Genomic DNA, 27,341 nt, shown 5'->3' with positions numbered 1-27,341 from the left:
AATACAGTCTTCTTATAGCCTAATCCCAGAAGTGACATCCCATCACTTTGCCATATTCTATTCCTTAGAAGCAGGTCACTCAGTTTAACCCACAGTCAAGGTGAGAAGATCATCCAAGAGGGTGAACAGCAGTAGATGGGGACTATTGGGGTCATTTTGGAAGCTATAGCAAACATGCTTACATTCTGATACAAATGATGGCATCCTATCCCAGGAACGCGCAACTGCCCGGGCTTTCTCTGGCCACAGGAGTGTGCCTGGCTCACACATAGGACAGACTGGAAGTGCTGGAAAGTTCATGCCACACCTCCAGGAACAGGTCTCAAACAAGGAAGGATGGGAGGAGATGAATCTCTAAGGTCTGCACTGTTCCTCAGTGTTCCTGAGGGCACCTAACTCCAGTTGCCCACAGTGGTCACCTGTGCACAAAAGCACCATTTGTTAGCTTTCTGCCTGCCATATTTTACTTCCTCTCTGTTTTTATTTGGTGCTTCCTGAAATTGCCTCTCCAGCTACTTAATTCTAATCCTTGTCTCATGAACTGCTTATGAGGAAACTAAGAAATTAAACATTACTTACACACCACAGCAATGTTAGAAGAAATTGCCTAACTCTAAGGAATTGAATAGCTGTATAAGTTGTTCTTTCTCTCAATGAACAATTATTTATTGAGCAGATGCTATATGTGTACATACTACTATGCACTGGATACCAAACATTTTACAAAGCCAATTTCTGTACTTCATAGACTGCTTTAAAATGAGGAAAGAATGGAAGTTTTTATTCATTGTTATTTCTTGTGTTGGTTGTAGGCTTGAGAGAAAACTCTGTAGGCTGAAGATACCATGTTTGCTATTAGTTCTACTTTTGCAGTCTAGCTAGCGAGCTAGCTGATATACTCTCTCTGTGTGTGTATGTGTGTGTGTGTGTCTTTATGCCACCTCACACACATCAGACAGGCTCTTTGTGAATGGACAATGTCTGCTTTCTCACACTTGCTTGACTCAAGGTGGCAGAATTTTCCTCAGCTGTTTTAAAAGCACCCAGCCTTGAGCTGAGATGGAGAGGGAGACATTCCAATTCCAAGAGGGTGGTTGCTTGTTAAAAGTGGCAGAGCCTCAGTAATTGTGAAATTGCTTTTTCACCTGTACTTGGTGTCATTACAAAAGATTCCATGTGTGGAGACTCAGATTCATTCACGACCATTCTACCTCCTTTACAAAGCACTTCAAATATGGGAAAAGGAAGAAAAAAGGGAGAAAACTATTCATGGCTCTTGCTGAGAAACGTGATGGCCAACTGTTGTAGGAAAAGTATAAATTTTGAAGTCAGACAGGTTTGGATTAGAAACACAGTGGACCACATTCACACTTCCATGGCTTTAGTAATTCACTTAAATTTGCCAAGCCTCTGTTTCCTCATCTGTAAAATGGTGACACAGGTTGAGCATGCTCATCGGAGCATTTCAAATTTCAGATTTTCAGATTAGAGATGCTCAACTGGTAAGTATAATGCAAATATTCCAAAATCTGGAAAAATCTGGGATCTGAAACACTTCTGGTCCCAAGTATTTTATAAGACATACTCAGCCTGTAATAATACCTACTTTTCGGGGTTGAGAATTAAATAAAGAATGTGCACAGAGATGTAGGCTGTAACCTTTCCACAGGGGAACTGTCTCTTCAGACTTCTATACATTTAGAAGTGAGTTTAACTGAACTGTGAAATGCCATCCTGTATGTGGCCAGTCATATTACAGCAGCGGCCTTGAAAATAATTTAAAATAGTCTAAAGATGATTTACTTGACTCAGTGTATTACGAATGAATTCAGATTGGAGAGTGGCTTTTAGAAAAAGGAGGCACTTCCTGTCATCTTTAAAGTTTTCTGATTTCTGCATGATGAATCACTTATCTGTCTTACACTTTACATCTCGAGCCAGTTTTGACTCCTGGGGACTTGAGTGAACATCTGCTAACTTTGCATTTCTGTCCCCCACTTCTTCTGGTAGTGGCATCTTAATTTTATTTTGGGGATGCATTTCTCTCCTACTCTCAGACCATAGAATTCAAGTGGACTTTGTTCTATCCCACTGTCTCTGGGCTGTGAGATTACCCAGGCCTGGTCAGTAAGAGCCACAACAATTAGTAGAGGATGGTTAGGTAAGACTTTTAGCCCAGGATGTGATAGGCCTCTGGATTTACTGAAACTGTTAGAACATGACAATTCTGTTTCCGAGGATAAATGTGAGCTGCTCATGAGTACTCAGATTTTGATGATATAGGTTGAGCTTCTGACTCCAGCTGTCATTGAACCTGATAATTTTCTAGACCTATAAATCAATGTCACCAAATTCTATTTTATTATTTTTATTTTTTGGTAATTCTATTTATGCTGGATTCTCTTGTTTACAACAAAGAGATTATTGTCATATACCTGGATGATCACAAGGATAATACATAACATTTGTTGAGCACTCATTATGTGCCAGATGTTGTTCTAAGCACTTAACACGCTATGTATCTCATTTTATCTTAAAACATCCTATGAAGTAAGAACTAATATTAGTCCCACTTTGTAAGTAAGAGAAATCATGTGAGATGTTTTGAAGAAAATTCTGTGTCTACACAGCCAGTAAATGGTAGAGCCAGAACTTGAACCCAAGTCTGTCTGATTTTAGTATTTGTGTTCTTAACCTCTACATTATAATTAATAAAATGGAGCAAAACTCTTCATGTAATGAATAATAAATATTTGGAATTTCATGTATTTTTCCAGGATGTAAGAATTACTCCAAACCACATTCTTTTCCATTCTAGAGGTGATTTCTAATTTTAATTTTCTGAGATCTTCACCTGGAGTAGACTTATGAAAAAGATTGTGGCTAACAGAGTGAGAATATTGGCAACTATAGGCGTCAGTTCACCTATTAGTAGGAAGATGATCCCAGTCAAAGGCTATCCTTGGACGTCAGCAATTTCCTGTGTCTGTGAAATGGCAAAGAGGGGTGGGGTGGGGTATTTATGGGAAGACGTGGGCAGCTTGTTGAATTTTAGTGGTTTAAAAGCATTTGCTTTACAATATTTGGACTAATTGAAATAAAAGGTTTGAGGCTCCTTAGAGTTGACTCATTCCCATCATCCTAATGTAGATGAATCAAGTTCCATTTGGTTGATGGTCTGTACCAAATTTCTCAGTATTGGCTGACAGCCTCGGAAAGATCTGTTCATTTTTACAACGTTTCAGTGAGTCATTCCACACACATTGCTGGCATTGGTTACCGTTTCACTGCGAGAGTGAAGGGCTTGGAAGTTCACTGGGGAACAGGAAGCAGGTCAGCAGCACTTTTATCCAGAACAAATTTGGGGCTCAGGGTTCTGGTTTTCACTCCTGAGCTCCGTGTTAATTAGCATAGACATTGTACTCTTGGAAGAATGATACAAATCATATGGTCTCCAGCAGTCAAAGAAAATAGGGTTCTTTTTGATAAATTCAGCTGAATAGTTTTAACAAACTACATATACACACACATGCATGTGTATACATATATATCTACTGAAAAAATAAAGCTACTATGTATAAATAGACATATAATCTACTAAAAAAAGTGCTATGGAATCAGACTGCTCCAGGTTTAAATCACAGCTGAACTATGTTTTGTCTGGCTTTAGGCCACTTAACCTCTTGGAGACTCAATTTCCTCCTTTTTAAAATGTGCATAATTTTTACTTTTTGTGTACTTTTGTGAAAGTTAAAAATCATGTATTCTAAGTGCCAGTACATAGTGGGCACTCAATAAAGCAAAAACTTGTGGTATTTAGATTCTGAAGCTATTTCTGACTCTGCCATTTACTAGTAGTTTGGATTTGGGCAAGCTACTTAGCCTGTCTCACTCTCAGTTTCCTAGTCTATAAAATGGGATCATAATGCTCTGTAGGATTGTTGTGGGATTGCGTGCCATTATTTGTTATTGTAATTATTACCAACAATTATTAATCTATTCAATTTTGCTGAACACTTTCATATAATGCATGTCAAGCATTTGATAATTCCTAACACATAGTAAATAATGAATAAACATTAGTAGTTATTCATAGGTTATATAACAGAAATTACTATTGAATATTATTGTTCCTAGAGGGTTGATTTATTGTCATCAAAATTCTGTATCTAGTAACCTAGTAGCCTAGATGCTTTTCTTTTGTTCGAGCAGTAGAAACCTGAGATTGATTGCTGCCTTTCCTTTCAGGGCTTTCAGCAGTGATTGATTGAACTTCACAAGAGTCTAATTAATTCACCACATTCCCCTGAACTTCTCATGAGCTTAAGAAGCCTGGTCTCCCTCCTGGTGTTGCAGAAGTAGGAAAATAACATCAGAAAGAATGGCTAAGGTTGGAAGAATATGTGACCTGGTGCCATGTGATGTCAGCCCATGCTTTTCTATCATGACATTCAGATTTCTGATTCTCAAGAAATTTTCCTGCATTAAGAAAATTCATGACATAGTGCTTTGACTTTTCTAGCTTGCAGCAAATTTTCCTTGGTTGAATATAATCTTGAAGATGCACAATAAAAAAAAAAAACAACAGTCATGATGTTGGAGGTCAGTCCTGTTGATATCAGAAACAACTCATGATAACCACTTTTGGCCAGCTCTGAACTCAGTAATAGACTCGTTGAGACTTTAGGAGACCAAGTAAGAAGTTATGGTGGCTTGAACTAGGATAATGACATTGGCAGTAAGAAAAGAATATGGGGTACATAATATATTTAGGAAAAGTGCTGATGACTTGAATGGTTATGGGAAATGAATAGAGGAGAAAATACGTTGGACATGGGATAGACATTGGTGCCATTTTCTCACATGGGGAAGACCAAGGAAATAATGGGCTCAAGGATGTGGGGAAAATCGAGAGTTCTATTTCTTTTGTGTTAAATTTGATGTGCACAGTGGACATGTAAGTGTAAATTTGAAAGTAGCAGCTGGAGGTACAATTTGGGAGCTCAAGGCATAAGTCTTGGAAGAAAGAGGATTTTGTGAACACTACTCCAGCAAGCATGTGTTCTCCAGCATGCTATAATATATTATGGGAGGCTGGGAGTGGTGGCTCATGCCTGGAATCCCAGTAATTTGGGAGGCCAAGGAGGGCGGATCACTTGAGGTCAGGAGTTTGAGAACAGCCTGGCCAGCATGACGAAACCCCGTCTCTACTAAAAATACAAAAAGATTATCTGGACATGGTATCAGGCACCTGTAATCCAAGTTACTCAGGAGGCTGAGGCAGGAGAATTGCTTGACCCCAGGAAGTGGAGGCTGCGGCACCACTGCACTCCAGGAGCTCAGGTGACAGAGAAAGACTTTAAAATAAATAAATAAAAATTTAAAAATTAAAAAAAAACATGATACGGAACACAAATAAGGTGAGAGAAAACTTTGATAAAGGAAGAAATAACAAGAAAAGCTAACCAAGAGATTAAGAAAGAACCTGAGAACAAGAAGGAGATAATGGACGAAAGGGGACTAAGTGCTGAACACCTCTTGACTGAGCTTATACAATACGCGTGGCATCGCGCTGCACACTTTTACACACAGTACCTTGTGAAATGCTCACCAGAACATGTATTACTTCTGAGAAAACTAAGGATCCTGGGGTTTTAAGTAACTTATCTGAGTATCCTAGCTAGTTCTGTACATACCTAGTTATGTACAGAGCCGAACAAAATCTACCTGATCCTAAAGCCTCCTTTTGAAAATGTGCATAATTTTTACTTTTTGTGTACTTTTGTGAAAGTTAAAAATCATGTATTCTAAGTGTTCAGAATCTGTGTTCAGAATGGATAAAATGTTTGTTCCTCCTTGCCAGTGAAATAATCTAATTTGTTAACAATGAACAAGAAACAAGACTTAAGAAAGAGTCAAGGTTTTTCTGGCTTGTAAGATGCCTCTTCACGGAGCTCACCCACTGGAGGTCATACCCTTGTGTCTGCAAAACACACATCTTACTTGGAGGTAGAGGGGGGAAAGAAGAGTGAAAAGAAGACAGACAGTTCAAGATAGGGACACTTGTTAAAAATATGAAGCAGGGATATTTGAGTTTCTTTAATTATCATGTATCATCTCTATATACTGCATTACTTATTTCTTTTGGTTGTAGCTCCTAAAAACACTCCTTGTCCTTTCCTTGACTATTTTCTAGCAGGCATATAGATTAAAATGGCTTTTCTACAATTCTCTGCCATTAATTATGGTTTACATTCAGTTGCTTAATCATAACCTTTTGTTACCATTCTCCAGCAGTATTTCTCCAGCAATTCATTGGCTTACTTAATTGAAACATCCAAGGGGTAAGCTTCTTTCAGACACAGTTAGATCCAGGAATTTAAGTGCTGTCATCTGGGCTTTGGCTCTGTCCCCAACTCTAGGCTACACACAAATCACTTGACTTTTCTTTTTTTAAGACACGTTTTATGCATGTGATGGTTATGTGGTGTCTGGTATTGCACAGCACTCTTCTTCACAGTTTAAGGTGATGGAGGAGGCAAGAGACTATTCTTCTCTGTATATACAGTGATGCTCATAAAACGGACTCTGATTTTCCCATGTGCCCATCTCTTTGACCATGCCCATCTTCCTACATGCGCATCTCTCCAACCAATCACACAGGAAGATAATTGGCCAGACCTGGGTCGTGTGCTTTCCCCTGCGTGTATGAGGTAGGCAAGTTCCTGGGATTTACAGTTTCATCAGTACCAAATGGAGCAGGAGAGGGCAGTCTCTCAATATAAAAACAACAGAGATACATTTCAATGCTTTGATTAGATGGAGGCCATTGTTGTTATTATTTGCTGTTGCTATCATTGCTGCTATTTTTATTCCACTCAGGGGCAGTATCTGAAGCCACACAATAAACCTGGCAGTAGCAGGAGGTCTCTGTTTTGGTTATTGACATATAAAGAGCCTTCTATTCTTCCTGTTTTGATGAGAGTTGCATGAACCCTGAGTTCCAAGTAGCTCTGTAATCAGTTTCTGAGATAATATCAAAAGAATGACAAATCAGTTTGGAAAAAAGACCCATTGAAATGTCTGAACAGATTCAATCTTCTCTGACTGAATAATTCAACTTTCTTTTTAAATCCCAGCTTAGTTTTATGGAGAAATCATTCCTTTTCTTCTTGAATCTAGGAAGGCAAATCTGGATTATTATATCTGCAGGATTCAGAGCTCATAATAATTGCTTTTTGATTGTATTTTTTTTTTGTGAGGTTTCTGTACGACCAACAAACAGGGTGATTAAGTTAAGGCAGAGTTTACAAACTTGATATGCACACCCTTCAAGAATTATAGCTCTTTGGCCTGATGGTATCATTTGTGGGGTATGGACAATATTTTAATAATTTGATTTAGTTGCCAGTATTTTTAAAACAGGTGATTTTACATGTTAGAAATCCAGATTTTTAGCTTGTTAGAAAATGTGGCAACTCTGGGCCTGTGTTCCCACATTCGATAGTCGGAGAGGCCTATTTTTGTTGGGAAACAGAGCAATTAGGAATATATTCTGCTGCAAGTAATAGAGGTTTAAACCACAGGGATATTCATTGCTTGCTCAACAATGAGTCTGGAGATAAGGTTTGTCTGGTTTCCATTCAAGAGATTAACAGTGGCATCTTCTATCAATCATTTGCTGCCATCCTCAATGTATTAGGGGGTTTTTTGCTTATTGGTTTGTTTTGGTTTGTTTTGGTTTTGTTTTGTTTTGTTTTGTTTTGTTTCTTATCACATCAGTAAGAAGGAAAAGAGGTCATCCACGGGAGTGCTGCAGGAGTGCTCTGGCCAAGCCCAGTGGCTCATGCTTTATAGGGAGACCCCCAGAAACTATTGCTACAGAATAAAAGATGAAATGCTCCTGATTATTGTAAATACAAAATTGCATGCAGGATTGTGTAAAGACAATGCCAGGTTGGACTTTCAGAATGAACCAACAGCACGTGATGTGCTTCCCCTGCAGAGAGCCTATCAATGGACGTTCAGTCAGGGAGGTTTCACATCACAAGATTCCTGTCCCAGAAAAGCAGATGTTCATAGCTCTGGGAATAGAATGTGACCCTCGTGGAGAGCCTATAAGCAGATGCAAGGGGGGGCACCTGTCCATATGGATAAGATAGGGCTATAAACGCCCTTGTTCTACAAGGCTCTTCTAGGCCTTTAGGTTAAGGCATACCCTTCTAGGAAATCTGATTCAACCGGTTGTCTAACTTCACGTCCTGTTTCTATGAATTGTTTGTAACCAGCTTTTGCTGCAACTGTTACTTCATGATTAATATCTTGCTAACGTTATGGAAAGACTGTTCCTGTTTTGCCCTGTTAGAAATTTTCATTGATGCACACACTATATTGTACCTTATTCTGTATACTGTACTTCTGCATACAGATGTTATGTTAAAGAATTACTTCATCCTCTATGTGACCATCTCTACCTCATAATCAAATGATCCTAAATCCTCAATTAACCTACCCCTGCCCTCACTAAACTTACACAAATGCTGGCATATCCAGCATTGTTGGCACTGTGGGACCAGAAGGTGACTCTGACTCAGATTTCACTATCTTGTGTGTGTCTATTATTTAATTCCGCCGCATCTACCTGGGGAACAAGAGATTCCATTGCATTGTGGGCGGCTAGTCAGATCCCGCAATATCTGGCACCCAACGTGGGCACCCGCAATGCAATGGGGCTCTCTCTTTGTTCCCAGGCAGATCGGCAGGTCGAGAAATAATAGACACACACAAGATAGTGAAATCTGAGTCCAGTGGGGGTCACTGCCTTCTGGTCCCACGGTGCCAACAATGCGCTGGATATGCCAGCATTTATTATTAAGTTTAGTGAGGGCAGGGTAGGCTAGTGAGGATTTAGGATCATTTGATTATGAGGTGAGATGGTCACATGGGGATGAAGTAATTCTTTAACATAACATCTGTATGCAGAAGTACAGTATACAGAGATAAGAATTTACAATATAGTGTGTGTATCAGTAATTTCTAACAGAGCCTTAAAACAGGAACACAGTCTTTCCATAACCTATGATTAGCAAGATATTAATCAGCAGTAACAGTTGCAGCAAGAGCTGTTTACAAACAATTCATAGAAACAGGACGTGAAGTTAGACAACCGGTTAGACCAGAATTTCCTAGAAGGGAGTATGCCTTAACCCTAAAGAGGCCTAGAAGAGCCGTGGCAAGATGAGGACGTTTATAGCCCTATCTTATCCATATGGACAGGCGCCCCCCTTGCATCCGCTTATAGGCTCTCCACGAGGGTCGCATTCCATTCCCAGAGCTATGAACATCTGCTTTTCTGGGACAGGAATCTTGGTGATGTGAAATCTCCCTGACTGCACATCCATTGATAGGCTCTCTGCAGGGGAAGCACATCACGTGCTGTTGGTTCATTCTGGCAGTCCAACCTGGCATTGTCTTTACACAATCCTGCATGCAATTTTGTATTTATAATAATCAGGAGCATTTCATCCTTTATTCCATAGCAAGTTTCAGGGGGTCTCCCTGCATCTCCCCCTTTTCTCTGATTTAAATGAACCATAGCAATCATAGCTTGGTGCTGATTATGATTGGATTGAAGAATATTTTTTCCAATTTTACACATGAACAATAAACCAACAGCACAAATTATACATAGAACAAGGGTCCCGCAATAATGCCTGTAATCCTAGCACTTTGGGAGGCTGAAGCAGGGGTGGATGGCTTGAGCTCGGGAGTTCAAGACCAGCCTGGGCAACATGGTGAAATCTTGTCTTTACCAAAAATATACCAAAAAAGCCTCAAAAACCTTTAGTTGGGCTAAAGTTTAGTGTGCACCTGTAGTCCCAGCTACTTGGGAAGCTGAGGTGGGAGAATTGCTTGAGCCTGGGAAATAAAGGATGTAGTGAGCTGTGATCGCGCCACTGCACTCTTGACTGGGTGACAGAGTAAGACCTTGTCAAAAAAAAAAAAAAAAAAAAGACAAAAAACAAACAAAAAGAATGTGGGGGTGCTCCTTGTCCATCTATTCTTTCATTTTTCAGGAAGAGAAATTTTCCCTAGAAGTAACGTCTGGTCTTTCCTTTGTTCTCACTGGCCAGAGCTACGACAGATGACACCCCTAGCTGTCAGCAAAAGATAATGGAATTACCCATGATTTGTTTACACTAGTGCTGATCTATCCCCTGGGGTTGGGAACACTATCACCTGAATAAAATCAGGACTGTGTTAGCAAGTCAGGAATAACATGTGGATGGGCAGGCAACAGTGCCTGCCACAGCAATTGCCTTTCCATTTCCCCATGGTCCTCTCCACTCCCTGTGGTCTGACCCCAGCCACCTCCACTCATTTACCTCACCTGAATGACTCTTGTAGGTGTTTGTGTTTATGACTGTAGGCCCAGAATAACCTTGATCACTTTCCTAATTCTGACCTGATGCTGGCAAAACAAGATGCCCAATTTGTTGAGTCAGGAGAACCTTGATTCTAAGACTCCATTGAACATTACTAGCTATGTAACCAGGGACATTGCAAACACTTACTGTGATTTACTTAAATGTGTGATGTTAAGATTCCTAGAATTAGGCAATTAGTGCTTGATATCTAGATACTTTGTCCCTTTTTACTGTTAAAACCTTCAAAATTATTTATGAAAAAGAACATTTTCCTTGTATACTCTAGAATACTATTTTAGCATATAGGAATTTTTTCTCTATCCAAAAGCTTGCTTTCTGCTCTCCATTTAATTTCTCAGGTTAGAAGGATCAGAAGCAAAGAGAACAAGAGAGAAAGAGAAAATTATATGTTATGTTTGGGGGGGGGGTTTGGTTTTGTTTTTAAAACAAGTTTAGGATTCAATAGATAATTTGGAATATAAAAGATGTCAGTGAGAAAGGTGGTAAAATGTTTACTAGGTTTTAAATTAATTTCCTTGCTCTGAAAATAAAATTAAACCTCAGATTTTATTTGTTGGCAATCAATTATGTAACATGAACAATTATGGGTAATGTCTTTCTTTAGTTACAGACGATATATTATTCATAGGACCACATGACTTTTCTCCCATTTTTGTTTTAATATCTCATTGTCTGTTTAAAATTTTTTCACATATCCACATAGTAAAACTCATAATAGTAGCTAACTGACATTTAAGCAATGGGTGTTTACTGTATGGCAGATTCAATGCATGCTATGTAGTAAGTACTCAATAAATAATTATTAATATAATACAAAAGAAATCAAGATGAGTAAAAGAATAGGATCTAACCCTTCCACACTGACATAAATGAGAACTCAGAAAGGTAGCGTAGCGTGTTGGAAAATGGATATTAGAATCAGATTGCCCTGGATTTAAATCTCAATTTTGCCACCTGTTAATTGTGTGACTTTAGGCCAGTCATCTAACTTTTTAAATAGGAAAACACAACCCACCCCTCCAAACTGTGTAAGAATTGAAACAAATCATGAATCTCAAGTCCTTAGTCTAGTGCCTTGCACAAGGTCAGGGCTCAACTGGCATAGGCTGCTGTTGTTCATCTGTCAATTTATGTTTAATTATTAACAATTATTGTTCAATAAGGCTGCATAACAAGTCACCTCACAACTCAGTGGCTTGCAATAATAAACATTTAGTTTACTTTTCCAGGGGCTGAAGGTAAGCAGAGATGGCTCTGTATCCTGCTGTGCATGGGCTGGGCTTGGTTCACTCAAGGTTGTGGGTTTGGTTCAGTTCTGCTCACCGTCTTTGGGTCAGTCCTACCTGGGAATGTTCCTCTCTTGATGAATGGCAGGAGACCAAGACAGCAAGCCAACACATGAAAACATCAGGGAGGCCTCTACTTCTGTCACCACCACATTTTATTGGAGAAGTGAGTTACGTGGTCAGGTCCAAAGTCGTTGGGGCAGGAAAGTGTTCCACTTAAAGTAGGGTGAGAGGAAGGATGTAATTATTTGCTGAAAATACTCTCATTTATCATAATTTGAAAATTTGCCATCCAAGTGGAACAATATTTTGTGTCCACTCAACTATCTCAATTACATTTCTTTTTGCTTTACAGTGTCACCACCTCTCCCCTCAATACTACAGATATATGTATTTCTATATATTTTCCCCATGTGTTAATGGCTTTCAGTTGCCTTGAATTAACTCATAAGGCAATGGTAATAATGTGTTTCATCTTCCCAAGGGTATTTGTATTTTAAATAAAGATCTAATGCAAGGAGAATGGGTAACTTCAAGGACTGAATGAGTAATGCTGCTATGTTTTGGTGCTATGACACCTGAGTGTAGAGGTGGAGAGATCTTTTGATCATCATCCTAATTAATAAAACCCAAGGCTGTGTGGAAGGGCTCAGTAATAGATCAAGTACACCTCCACAGATAAAAAGATACTCTTCTATAGTGTTGCCAAAGAGGTAAAATGCTTACTAGTAAATTTCCCCCTTGCTAAATCTGCAGGGCCTCTCGGGCTGAGAAGAGTCCTTGAGAGGAATATTTATTTGATGTCTTTTTGTTCCTTATTTAACTGGAGTCACATATCTTCCCTGAGGCCACTTATAAACTGTATCACATTCCTATTGAATGCACATTCTGTATATAGACAGGCTCTGAGTTTGAGTTAGCATTTGTAACTTCTCATTATGAACTTGGGAGAGTATTTCCCATGAAAATGAATGGGAAATCCTGCCACCAAATAGCTGTTATCAGTTAGTGTTTTTACGATACTATTGTGTTAATTTATTAGCAGTAATATAGACCTTACCATGAATGTGTTTTCCATACTTTAAAGCCAACCGTCTGATGAGAACAAGCAATCGTGAGAGTATTATTTATTTTTTACACACTACCTCCATTTCTGCAGCTTCAATGTGTTTCCTAGGAAACTCTACATTATCATTGTGGAATGATTGCTTCAGTGAATTGAACTAATTGGTCTTGTATTTACCCTGAAGTTTTAAGTCACTCAGAGGCTTATATCATTTCATGTACAGCATTCTGTAGCTCGGTTATGTTTGAATTACTTTGTTGCAAACTTTAATATGTTTTTTTTTTGTTTGTCACAAAGCAAGGTTCTATTTCATGAACATTCCTTCTAAAATTTTACTATCTGACTCTCCAATTTTTTTCAAGTCTGTGTTAGATCCTTGGTGCATATGGATTTAGCATTTCAGTTGTTTATTTGTAAGTGACTGGGAAGGCTGATGCCATAAAGAAATTTTTAATTTTGTTAAGACACAAATATGCATTGTGTTGGGGAAGGAGCCACCTACTTAGTAAGGGAGGCTCGCTGAACACCCAGTACTGTGTATATATTTCAAGGTACTTTGCTGTTCTCTATACACCTTTGAGAAAAAATAGTTCCCTAATGTAATTATTTTCAAGAGTTTTTTTGAAAAAAGTAATATGTAATATGTATTAAGCATTTATGAAATACCGGTTTATTAAGTGTTTTAAATGAATTAGCACATAAAAATATTGTCATTACCCCATTTTACAGATGAGGGAAGTCATACAAACAAGGCTTATGAAAGTGAGATCTTCTCAAGTTCACGCAGTACTAAGTGTCAGAGCCAGGATTTGAATCTGGGAAATCCGACTCCAGAGCCCAGCTCATTATCTACTCCTCTCCCCGTATACCCTCCAGCACTGGCGGGGGACATGAAAAGGTTTGCAAAATTGGGAGTTATTATCTGGACATGACATGTATTGGAGACATCAAAGAAGGGAAGGTTATATTCAGCAGTGAGTTAGATCTCTACATTCTCTATTATGAAAACAAGAAAAAGTGATCTGTGAAATTGCTTCAGTGAGTGTTCCAGCAAATATTAATTCTAATGGCTTCATAAATTACTTTTAGTCCCATATTTATAGAATCTAATTAAAGACTGAGGGGATTATTTATAGTTTACCCGTTATTGTTTTTTTCATTTTGTGGGGAAGATATAATTTGAAGAGATATATTTGATAGTTTGGTGGTTTACAAAGGCCTTGGAATATATCCAGCTGGACACCAAGGACTGTTGTATTGCCATTATTATTTTTAGTCTTAAACTGTTGGGTTTACCTGCACAGAGGTGACTAGAGATGTAAAACACCTAACATGGAGAATATAACATCAAGTTCTTAGCATATAACAATTGGTCTTGTATTAGAACTCAGAGAGTCACAATTTGATCTTCAAACCCAAGTCTTTAACCACCATATGCACCAGTAGAGGCAGAGCAGGTTGGCAGGGCAGCTCCTGTGTTTAGAGTTTGGAGGGATAAACAGGAAAGGAAAGCAGAGATTCAGGTTTGGGGATGCACAAATCAGTTAGTAGTGACAGGGGGATGAGGAATCATAGTCTCCCAAAATGATGCCCTTCTGCAAATATTTTAATGTTGGCATGATGGCTATGATGGCATTAAAGAAAATATTTTAGGCAAGACAGCAAAGCAGCAAGACCATGAGATAGTGACATGAAGTGGTCGAATGCTGGTACCCTTTTAAAAAACCTGTTACTCAGTAATCATTAATCATTTTTCAATACCTCTAGCCTGGTCCTGAGACTCTGCTGTATGGTTCCCCTTGATCTGGCTCCTGTACCTAATTTTCTTCTGGAGAATTTATCCGCCATTGCATACCATCTTGGTAACTCACATTCCAGATATCCTGCTGTCCCTTTGCCAAAGAGGTGGTTTGTGACCCAAGCTGGACGGGTGATTGTTTCCTGGTATTCCTCATCTTTAATGAGGTGACATGAGGGAGGGCAGCAAAAGCAGTGGAACTGGTTCATCCCAGCAGTGGTGGCTGATGAGTTTGTGAATCTGTTCCTGTTTTCAGCCTTCCCAGAGCATCACTGGCCTCTGGTAGCCTTCTGTACAGTTCTTCAGTTTTTCTCTTAATTCTCAGTTTCCCCCAGTCCTGCCAATGAATTACTTTGTGCTTAAATTAGCCAGACTCATCAATATTTCTGTTGTTTGAAAACTAAGAATCCTAATGGAAACAGTTGGTTTTGTTACAATGAGATGTCAAAGAATGGATTTAATGATTTTTTTAAAAATATTGAATAAATGATTTCAGAAGAGTACCATCTATCTGAAATTCTCAGAAAAAAAAAAAAAAAAAAAAACAGTAAAGTTGTTTTTACAAACTTTTCAACTATGTGTTTTCTTCTCCAACCCAACTGAGGTCTGTATTGTTGAACTGAAAACAAATTTCTAAACTGATCTCTCCCTGGAGGTTATAGCAGAAAGCAAAAACAAATTTTGAGTGTTTGTCTGAAAGAGCTCTCCTTCACACACACACACACACAAACACACACACACACATTTATCCTCCAACCTCCTTCTCTGAATACTTATTTTGTCTTCTTCCTTATGTATTCATTCAAGAAGTATTTTTATTTTCTTTTTCTCTTCATATCAGGGGACAAAGCATTGAAGTTACTATTTATTCTGAGTTCTTCTGAAAACCCATTAATCATTTTGGAAGGTAATCAATAGAATGCAAAATGGGATGATCTCCATGGCTATCAGATTGCCATAAATAGACATATTCTGCAATTATCATCAGAATGATTTGTTATCATTTGAAAGTAGATAAAGAAGGGAGATGCAGTTCTGCCTCAACATCTAAATCCCAAGAAGCAGTTTTCTATCTATTCTTTAAGTAAATCTTTGGGTCTGGCTGTTCTTTGCTGGGCTTTTTCCACTTTTTTCTTCTTTCTATTCTGCCAAACAGCTAATCATGCTTGAATGCATTCTGCATAATAAACCCACTCTTTGCACTTTCTATGACTATTTTAGTACAATAACATTTTAATATTAGTTTGTTTCTTCCCCACTTCCTTTTTGGAATAATTGTTTAACATGATTTGGGCTGAGAACTTTTTCCAGAGTTAATGGTAATAATAATAATTGCAATGGTAATAAGGCCTTCAGCTTCTGCTTGATAGCTGAGGGCATGTGTGCTTCTTTGTGTGTTAGAGATATTGAGGAATCTATTCTAATGTAAGCCTTGGCTTGATTCTTTAGATACTTGACTGGAAGGAATTCTTTGGTTATGTAATCTGAGGGCAATTGTCAGCACTTAATCCTTCTAAGAACTATGTTAAACACAGCACATAACCACATGACTTTTACAATTAAACATAGAAGGGTGTTCACTTTGGTCTTCTCAAGATGACCCTAATACAAGCATTAAGGTGCTAGTCAGTTACAGAGGAAGTGATGACAAGAAACACTAGGAGAAGAGTGGAATGTGAGATGAGATAGGGAAGAAAGCCAATGAAGGGAACCTCACAAGCCAGTTACCACTGTGGGCAGCTGAAGCTTAATACCTTTGGGTAACTCAGAGACCATGGAGAACATTTCTCACATCTCTCAATGGAAAGGAAAATAGTAGGCATTGGTTGAAGGCTATCTTAGGGGCATTCACTGTCCAGTCTTTCACCTGGACCTGCATGGGCCAAATATGCTCCCATGGCCAGGAAAAAAACCCCAGGCAGAGAGGCACATGTGTTCACAGTAACACTCTCCATTATGAAGAGATTGATACTACAATCAATAGTAGTATCTGCTATAATATGTCATATGCCCATAAGGAATCATCCATCCACATTGCAAATCCCAACTTGGAGGAAGTGGGTGCTTTATGAAAAGGCAGGATTCAATGCTGCTAATGTAGTATGTTTTGAAGGGTAAGGTATTGCTCCAAGATTTCTCTTTTTTAGGAGAGACTCAGTGGTTCCAGAAATGTAGCCTCTAGAGAATAATCCTTTTGGGTTAAGCCAGAGGAACTCAAAGTAAGATCCTCTGACCATCTTCATCAAAATCACCTAGGAAAGTTTTATAAAATTCAGGTTCCTGGATCTTTCTTCAGACCTGTTGAGTTAGATCTCTGGATTTGGAGTTGGGTGACAGAAATCAGCTCCAAGCAATTTTAATGAACTTCTTAAGTGTGAAAATACTGGCATATTTTCCCTCTCCCTTATGACCTTAACATTTTAAAAATGAAAATACAGTTTGTTTTTTCTATTACAATATTAATACATTTATAAAATATGCCTTTTAAGGCATTGCTTTATTTTTGTATTTATATTTTTATAGATGTATAATGGTTGTACACATTTTGGGGGTGATATTTTGATACCTGTATACAATATGTGATAAATCAGAGTAAATGAGATATCCAGTGCTCCAAATATTTGTCTTTTCTTTGCATTGGGAACATTACAATTCTTTTATTCTAGCAATTTTGAAATATACAACAAACTGTTTTTACTATAATTTCTCTACTGTACTATCAAATACTAGAACTTATTTCTTCTAGCTCTCTGTATGTTGGTACCCCTTAAATGCCTGTCTTATTTCACCTCTGTATCTTCTGTGGTTCCCTAGCACAAGCCTGCCAAATAGTGCATGCTTAATAGATATGAGTCAAATGAGTGAATTCTCATTATAGAAACTAGAATGCAAGGATTCTTGGTGATTGAGTGACTCACACTTTAGTGTGAATAAATTTGTCAACTCTTTTCCTCTAAGGAAAGAGGAACAGATGCAATAATAGAACACTGGGAGCCAGAGGGAAGGAACAGATAAAAATGGAATAAGAATCAGTCTTGCCAGCTATAAGCTTATCCATCTGCAAAATGAGGATGTAGTCAGCACCTGATGTTTTTGCCTGCCTAGTGTCCATTACTTTGCCATTGGACACTTCACTCTGATATTCTTTTGGGAAACTCCTCCTCTGTGCAGTCTGCATTTCTTTTGAAGGCCTGACTCAGGCCTGGCCAACCACTTTATTTCATCTCCCTCCTCACATGGAATTAGCGTGAATGAAATGGGCTGTAAGCCAACTGAGAACAATTAGAGTTTAATTCAGATAAGGCATAAAAGAGACTCTTCCTCAAATTCATAGGGAAAGCAAGATGAATGTATGTTGATTTTGCTTAAGTGGTAGGATATAAGCCTGTAGCTGGTTGTGGCCATCTCTATCATGTGAGGAGTGCCTGTTTAAAACCAAAAAAAGAAGAAGAAGCGATGGAGAAAAATGTATGATGTTATCGTTGGAGCTTCTGGATCTAACCATGCCTGAAGCTCCTATAACTGGCATGACTTGCTACTTATATGAACCAACTTTGGTTGTTTATTTTGTCACCTGGAGCCAAGAGTCCTGACTGATAAAATGAGTTTGAAACTAACTGATCTCCAAGGCAGATTATCACTGAATGGCTATGGTTGTCTGAAAGAGTTGGACCAGAATCCTTGCTCTACCACTTTTTATCTGGGTGAAACTTGACCTGCTACCTAGGGTCTCTAATCCTTAATTTTCTCATTATTATAAAGAACTTGGAATATAATTGACTCCATTGGCTTGTGAGAATTCTATACATGTCAAGAGTAGCCTTATAGGTACTCATATGTGGTAGAGTTATTCAGTAAGACTCTTTTAGATGTCAGGACTTCCTTGATTTTATTTAAGAAAGACCCCTTAGAAATTCCAAAAATCTCTATTAAATACTATGGGACATGTCATGAAGGCAAGCTACATAGGAAAGTGTATTTTTTTTCCAGGGGGTGTTCAATACATTAGGTAAGTTCTTTGTCTCCTCATTTCTAGAAATTTGAGGCTGGCAGGAAAGTCTACTGTAAGACATTTGATGTTCAAGATGATGACGTATGATGAAACAGGGAAAGTGTAGAGTTGAAGGTTAAAGCAAATTATATATTTCAAAGATTTCCATGAAAATACCTCCGATCACACAACCAGTACCAGCCATTGCAAAAACATGCCAAAATGTAAAGACCATCAATGCTAGGAAGAAACTGCATCAACTAACGAGCAAAATAACCAGCTAACATCACAATGACAGGATCAAGTTCACACATAACAATATTAACCTTAAATGTAAATGGACTAAATGATCCAATTGAAAGACACAGACTGGCAAATTGGATAAAGAGTCAAGACCCATCAGTTTGCTGTATTCAGGAGACCCATCTCACATGCAGAGACACACAGAGGCTCAAAATAAAGGGATGGAGGAAGATCTACCAAGCAAATGGAGAACAAAAAAAAGCAGGGATTGCAATCCTAGTCTCTGATAAAACAGACTTTAAACCATCAAAGATCAAAAGAGACAAAGAAGGCCATTACATAATGGTCAAGGGATCAATTCAACAGGAAGAGCTAACTATCCTAAATATATATGCGCCCAATACAGGAGCACCCAGATTCATAAAGCAAGTCCTTAGAGACCTACAAAGAGGCTTAGACTCCCATACAATAATAATGGGAGACTTCAACACCCCACTGTCAACATTAGACAGAACAACAAGACAGAAAGTCAACAAGGATATCCAGGAATTGAACTCAACTCTGCACCAAGTGGACCTAATGGACATCTACAGAACTCTCCACCCCAAATCAACAGAATATACATTCTTCTCAGCACCACATGGCACTCATTCCAAAACTGACCACATAGTTGGAAGTAAAGCACTCCTCAGCAAATGTACAAGAACAGAAATTATAACAAACTGTCTCTCAGACCACAGTGCCATCAAACTAGAACTCAGGACTAAGAAACTCAATCAAAACCGCTCAACTACATGGAAATTGAACAACCTGCTCCTGAATGACTACTGGGTACATAACGAAATGAAGGCAGAAATAAAGATGTTCTTTGAAACCAATGAGAACAAAGATACAATATACCAGAATCTCTGGGACACATTTAAAGCAGTGTGTAGAGGGAAATTTATAGCACTAAATGCCCACAAGAGAAAGCAGGAAAGATCTAAAATTGACACCCTAACATTACGATTAAAAGAACTAGAGAAGCAAGAGCAGACACATTCTAAAGCTAGCAGAAGGCAAGAAATAACTAAGATCAGAGCAGAACTGAAGGAGATAGGGACACAAAAAACCCTCCAAAAAAATTAATGAATCCAGGAGCTGGGTTTTTGAAAAGATCAACAAAATTGATAGACTGCTAGCAAGACTAATAAAGAAGAAAAGAGAGAAAAATAAAATAGATGCAATAAAAAATGATAAAGGGGATATCACCACTGACCCCACAGAAATACAAACTACCATCAGAGAATACTATAAAAACCTCTACACAAATAAACTAGAAAACCTAGAAGAAATGGATAATTTCCTGGACACTTACACTCTCCCAAGACTAAACCAGGAAGAAATTGAATCCCTGAATAGACCAATAGTAGGCTCTGAAATTGAGGCAATAATTAATAGCCTACCAACCAAAAAAAGTCCAGGACCAGATGGATTCACAGCCGAATTCTACCAGAGGCACAAGGAGGAGCTGGTACCATTCCTTCTGAAACTATTCCAATCAATAGAAAAAGAGGGAATCCTCCTTAACTCATTTTATGAGGCCAACATCATCCTGATACCAAAGCCTGGCAGAGACACAACAAAAAAAGAGAATTTTAGACCAATATCCCTGATGAACATCGATGCAAAAATCCTCAATAAAATACTGGCAAACCGAATCCAGCAGCACATCAAAAAGCTTATCCACCATGATCAAGTGGGCTTCATCCCTGGGATGCAAGGCTGGTTCAACATACACAAATCAATAAACGTAATCCAGCATATAAACAGAACCAAAGACAAAAACCACATGATTATCTCAATAAATGCAGAAAAGGCCTTTGAGAAAATTCAACAGCCCTTCATGATAAAAACTCTCAATAAATTCGGTATTGATGGAATGTATCTCAAAATAATAAGAGCTATTTATGACAAACCCACAGCCAATATCATACTGAATGGGCAAAAACTGAAAGCATTCCCTTTGAAAACTGGCACAAGACAGGGATGCCCTCTCTCACCACTCTTATTCAACATAGTGTTGGAAGTTCTGGCTAGGGCAATCAGGCAAGAGAAAGAAATAAAGGGTATTCAGTCAGGGAAAGAAGAAGTCAAATTGTCACTGTTTGCAGATGACATGATTGTATGTTTAGAAAACCCCATTGTCTCAGCCCAAAATCTCCTTAAGCTGGTAAGCAACTTCAGCAAAGTCTCAGGATAGAAAATCAATGTGCAAAAATCACAAGCATTCTTATACACCAGTAACAGACAGAGAGCCAAATCATGAATGAACTTCCATTCACAATTGCTTCAAAGAGAATAAAATACCTAGGAATCCAACTTACAAGGAATGTAAAGGAGCTCTTCAAGGAGAACTACAAACCACTGCTCAGTGAAATAAAAGAGGACACAAACAAATGGAAGAACATTCCATACTCATGGATAGGAAGAATCAATATTGTGAAAATGGCCATACTGCCCAAGGTAATCTATAGATTCAATGCCATTCCCATCAAGCTACCAATGAGTTTCTTCACAGAATTGGAAAAAACTGCTTTAAAGTTCATATGGAACCAAAAAAAAGCCCGCATTGCCAAGACAATCCTAAGCCAAAAGAACAAAGCTGGAGGCATCACGCTACCTGACTTCAAACTATACTACAAGGCTACAGTAACCAAAACAGCATGGTACTGGTACCAAAACAGAGATATAGACCAATGGAACAGAACAGAGCCCTCAGAAATAATACCACACATCTACAACCATCTGATCTTTGACAAACCTGACAAAAACAAGAAATGGGGAAAGGATTCCCTATTTAATAAACGGTGCTGGGAAAATTGGCTAGCCATATGTAGAAAGCTGAAACTGGATCCTTTCCTTACTCCTTATATGAAGATTAATTCAAGATGGATTAGAGACTTAAATGTTAGACCTAATACCATAAAAATCCTAGAAGAAAACCTAGGTAATACCATTCAGGACATAGGCATGGGCAAGGACTTCATGTCTAAAACACCAAAAGCAACGGCAGCAAAAGCCAAAATTGACAAATGGAATCTAATTAAAGAGCTTCTGCACAGCAAAAGAAACCACCATCAGAGTGAATAGGCAACCTACAGAATGAGAGAAAATTTTTGCAAACTACTCATCTGACAAAGGGCTAATATCCAGAACCTACAAAGAACTCAAACAAATTTACAAGAAAAAAACAAACAACCCCATCAAAAAGTGGGCAAAGGATATGAACAGACATTTCTCAAAAGAAGACATGCGTACAGCCAACAGACACATGAAAAAATGCTCATCATCACTGGCCATCAGAGAAATGCAAATCAAAACCACAACAAGATACCATCTCACACCAGTTAGAATGGCGATCATTAAAAAGTCAGGAAACAACAGGTGCTGGAGAGGATGTGGAGAAATAGGAACACTTTTACACTGTTGGTGGGATTGTAAACTGGTTCAACCATTGTGGAAAACAGTATGGCGATTCCTCAAGGATCTAGAACTAGAAATACAATATGACCCGGCCATCCCATTACTGGGTATATACCCAAAGGATTATAAATCATGCTGCTATAAAGACACATACACACGTATGCTTATTGTGGCACTATTCACAATAGCAAAGACTTGGAATCACCCAAATGTCCATCAGTGACAGATTGGATTAAGAAAATGTGGCACATATACACCATGGAATACTATGCAGCCATAAAAAAGGATGAGTTTGTGTCCTTTGTAGGGACATGGATGCAGCTGGAAACCATCATTCTCAGCAAACTTTCACAAGAACAGAAAACCAAACACCGCATGTTCTCACTCATAGGTGGGAATTGAACAATGAGATCAGTTGGACAATGGAAGGGGAACATCACACACCAGGGCCTATTATGGGGAGGTGGGAGGGATGGCATTAGGAGTTATACCTGATGTAAATGATGAGTTAATGGGTGCTGGCAAGTTGATGGGTGCAGCATACCAACATGGCACAAGTATACATTTGTAACAAACCTGCACCTTGTGCACATGTACCCTAGAACTTAAAGTATAATAATAAAAAAAAAAAACAGGAAATACCTCCGATCACACATGCTCTTCAAAACTGTGATTTTACTTCCCCCATCAAGAGATAGTGTCTAATTCTCTTTTCTTGAATCTAGCCATTTCTTATTGATTTACTTGTACCACAAAATACAAAACAAAAGTGACACTATATGATTGCCAAGTCTGAGAATGCTTGTTCTTCAGCTCCTCCCACTTGTGATATCACCTTTCCGAACCCAGCTGCCATTCTCTGAGGAGCCCAAGCCACATGGAAATCCTGCATGTATGTGCTCTGGTCCTTGCTCCTAGCTCAGTTTAGCTTTTGATTCATCCTAGTTCATGTGACAGGCATGAGTGGAGATGCTGCTAAACCATTCCAGCTCCTAGATGTTAGAGTTGTCCCTTAGTCCCAAGTATTTTTAACTGGGGTCCTAGATGTTGTAGGAAGAGAAGAGCTGTGCCTACTTTGCCTTTTCAGAATTCCTGACACACAGAATCTACTGTCGTCGTTTTACACCACTAAATTTTGGAATGGTTGATAGTTGTCAACAGAAAACTGGAATGTAAGAGACAACATGGCCATCAAGAAGTGTCCTTGGGAATGGAAGTCATGATGTTCATGGGACCAAAGTGCTATCAAACAGGACTTTTTGAAAATAAAGACGAGTTAAACAAACAAATGGAAAACTAACAAAAACCACCAGAATAGAACTGGGAATCTGGTTGCCAGACCTGGAAGTATGTTTAATGGCCATTGGTCAGAACTCTCTCTCTAACAGGAGAGAAAGCCACCCAAAGAGTTGGTGTTGTGAGGGAAATATATCCTGTTTCAGAGTGAGGACATTTAAATCTATACTGATATGTATGAAATAAGAAGCAAGGTAGTATGGCATAGTGGTTAAGAACTGGAGCCTGAAGATCAGCCAAACCTGGGCTCAGGTCTTTAGCCATATTAGCTGAATGATCTTTAAAAACTCTCTCCACCATCCTAAACCTCAGTTTCCCCATCTGCAAAATTTGGACACCAATATTCACTTTATAGATTTAATTTCAGGATTAGATGAGACAAATTAACACTTAATACATTGCCTGATGCACAGTAAGCATTCTATATTTTAATTATTATGTTAAAATAATTGTGTTAATCATATTCAAAGCCACATTGCAAACTCTAGAATGTGAGATAACTTTCAATAAACAAGACAATATTCTATGATGGAGCAGAATAAGAATTCCAGCTAATATTCATTAACATGTACATTTGCCATGCACTAGGCCATGTTCTTTAGAGGGATTACCTCCCTTAATCATCACAACAACCTTCAGTGTCAGGTTTCATTATTATCCCATTTAAAAGGGAGAAACTGAAGCATTACAATTGTAGGTAGTATGGTGAAGGTCACACAAAGATTGAGTGGTAATCAGACTCCAGAGCAATAGCTCTTAATTACTCTGCCATATTGTGTTTCCCTGTTGGATACATTCCCTTTCAGTTGTGAGGTACGGAGTCCTCTTTCAGGTCATCAGCACCATATAACACTAGCAGTACGGTTGGTGGCCCTGCAGAAACATGAGGTCTTTCAGAGTTATCACATTGAGGTGTAGAGCAGGTAACTCTCCTAATATATGCAATAGAATGGTTGAAAGACAGACATGACTGAACACGGAATGAAGACAGATTCATTTTGGTTCCCCATGAGTGATTCAGCATTTTCAAGGTGAATTTAATATGGAGAATGTTGCCAATTCCCTTTCATTGAAGACCTGGTGCCTGAGGCCAAAACCACTTAAGTGACTCAGGAAAATTTGTCCTTATCATTTTGCATTGGATGTGCCTTTTAAGGATGGAATTGGTCTCTCACTTTGATCTTCGGCTCAGGCTGCCACAGGTGGCTTTTGAAGGATCCTCAGTCTACATTCCACTTTCTGTCCTGGAGGTGAGTACATTTTTCTGGCAGTCAAAAGCATTCGCTAGACCCTCACTGCTCAAAGTGTAGTCCATGGGCCAGCAACATCAGCATCTCTGGAGAGCTTGTAAGACATGCAGAGTTTCAAGGTCCTGCCCCAGACCTACTGACTCAGAATTTGCATTTAAACAGTATCTTTAGGTGAATTTGATACACACTAAGGTTTGGAAAGCACTGTTCTAGACAAATATTTATTGAAAACCTTCTATGTGTCATATCCTTTTCTAGATTTTGAGGAGGCTGAGAAACTCTGGAATCATAGGGGAGGATGTACAAGAATCAGGTAAAAGAAAAAATTCTAGTTCTTAATAAATGTTATGGAGAAAATAGAGAGACTGAGGCTTCTGGGAAGGTTTGTTTAGGATTATCAGGAAGGGCTAGTTTAAAGAGGTATCATTTGATCTGAGATCTGAATGAAAGGAGGATCTCCTTTCATTCCCTAAATATAAGGGAAGAGGATGCCTCAAGAATAGGGCAAAGGCGGATGCAAAGTTTAAGAGGCAAGAATGAGCCTGAAGTGTCTTGAGAACTGAAAGGAGCTCTGGGTAGTGAATGAGAGCAGAAGTAATCGAAATTGAGGTCATTCAGTTCAACACTTGCCAAACAGACATTATGCACTAGGAACTGTCCTAGGTGCTGAATACATTGCAGTCAACAAAACGAAGATCCTGTCCTCATGAAGGCTACATTCTAGTAGCTGAACCAGGTAAGTAACAAATGTGAAAATATTCTACAGCAACTAAAGCAGGATATGAGGATACAGTGTGATGGGAGGAGTCTTATCTTAGGGAAGGATTTGGCAAATTATGGTTCACAGGCCAATTCCAGTTGGTTTCCTGTTTTTGTAAATAAAATTGTATTAGAACATAGCCAATTGGAAATCATGTATTTACACATTGTCTGTAACTGCTTTCATACAACAATGGCAGAGCTGAGTGTTGTAGCAGAGACAGTATGGCCCCCAAAGCCTAACATATTGACTATCTGGCTCTTCACAGAAAAAGTTTGCAGATCTCTGTCCTAAGGGATAAAGAGTGTCCACTGGGGATGGGAAAGTGAAAGGGGATGGCTCTTTGAGAAAACAATAGCCGAGTAGAAAGATAGTCAGGACTCAGATCAAAGGGGACTTTTTCAGTTATGGTGAGGAGTTTGGATTTTATTTTAAGTGTCACAGAATATCATTGGGTAGTTTTAAACAGGGAGTAAAATGATCTAATTTATGTTTAAGGGCTCACTAAGCAGTTCTAAACGACTTGAGTTGCTGCCAATCTTCAGCCAACAAAGGCACCTGGAGATGAGTGCCTAGGTGTTTCCCCTTTGATCTTGGCTCTGTCTAGATGACGTGGATTTTTGGCCAGAGTAAGAACCAAAAGACACTCAATGCAGAGGTGACAGTCTGCTTTCCCGCCCTTGTGTTTTCTAATAGCATTATGATAAATAGGGCTTTATACAATTCCTTATGAGTGACTGATTTGGAACAATTCTTTGAAAGGGATGTGGTAATTGAGTCCCAACTCATGTCTACAGAGGAACAAAGCTGCCTTGTTTTTAGCTTAATACTAAGATTACTTTTGCATGTCTTGGCTGCATTTATTCATTCATCTTTTCAACAAATATTTATTGAGTGCCTATTATGGACAAGGCCCCGTACTTGGCAATGTAGATGAAAGGGCTATCTTAAAAAGGTCTTATTAAGTGTTGCTAGAAAGATTGAAGAAGCAGCTGTAGGAGAAGTTGCCAGGTGACTACAACATTTTGAGGGATGAAAGAAATGTAGACTTTCTAGGATTATGGGTTTTATTATTTGTTTAAAAATAAATAGAGGTCAAAAGGAAATATAATTGAAACCTTTCCAAACCTAAAGGGCATGGGTTCCTTTAACAAATCTAGGAATATTATAATGAGGGTCACAGAATAGGATAAGATGCTAAGAGTTCAAATGGCTGACATGCAGCACTTAGCATTTTTCAGATACTGGAAAATGAATTGACTGATTAAATCTTCACAATAATTCCATTAGTAATTATTATAAGAATGATTAAACAGAAACGTAAATAATTTAAGTGACTTTTCCAAGATCACACAGCTTATAATGGTAACTTCAGGACTGGAAACCAGGTGTGTCGGACCCCTGAGCTGATATAAAACATTCCTCATTCAGCTTCATATCCATTCAAAAAAAAAAAAAAAAGATTTGGAGCCTGGGGAGGGGAGGAACTGGAAGTATTATACTTAATTTTTAAAGCTGATTTTTAAGAAGACAACTGTCTTCCTCTACCTGGGTACCTTTAACAGGGAATGAATTTTGGCATGATGTGCAAATCTTTATACTGTGTGGCAAAGGGAAGTTAGCTGCGTGTGAATCACTACATTCTCTGGCTCAGAATTAAAAATCCAAGCAGTAAAATTCCTCTCTACTGACCCAGCTAAAGGTAACTGGTGGGTACATGCCAACTCTAGGTATATTA

General features: G+C 38.6%; 1 pseudogene; it reads right to left on the bottom strand.

Annotated features, from left to right (window-relative positions):
* Nucleotides 1–24,395: 24,395 nt before the first annotated feature.
* The window catches only part of LOC110742485, a 31,061-nt pseudogene continuing 28,115 nt past the window's right edge, over nucleotides 24,396–27,341 (bottom strand).

The sequence above is a fragment of the Papio anubis genome, chromosome 2 (assembly GCF_008728515.1).
Source record: "Papio anubis isolate 15944 chromosome 2, Panubis1.0, whole genome shotgun sequence".
NCBI lineage: Eukaryota > Metazoa > Chordata > Mammalia > Primates > Cercopithecidae > Papio > Papio anubis.
The sequence above is the reverse complement of the archived record's forward strand: the minus strand, read 5'-3'. Positions and strand labels throughout refer to the sequence as shown.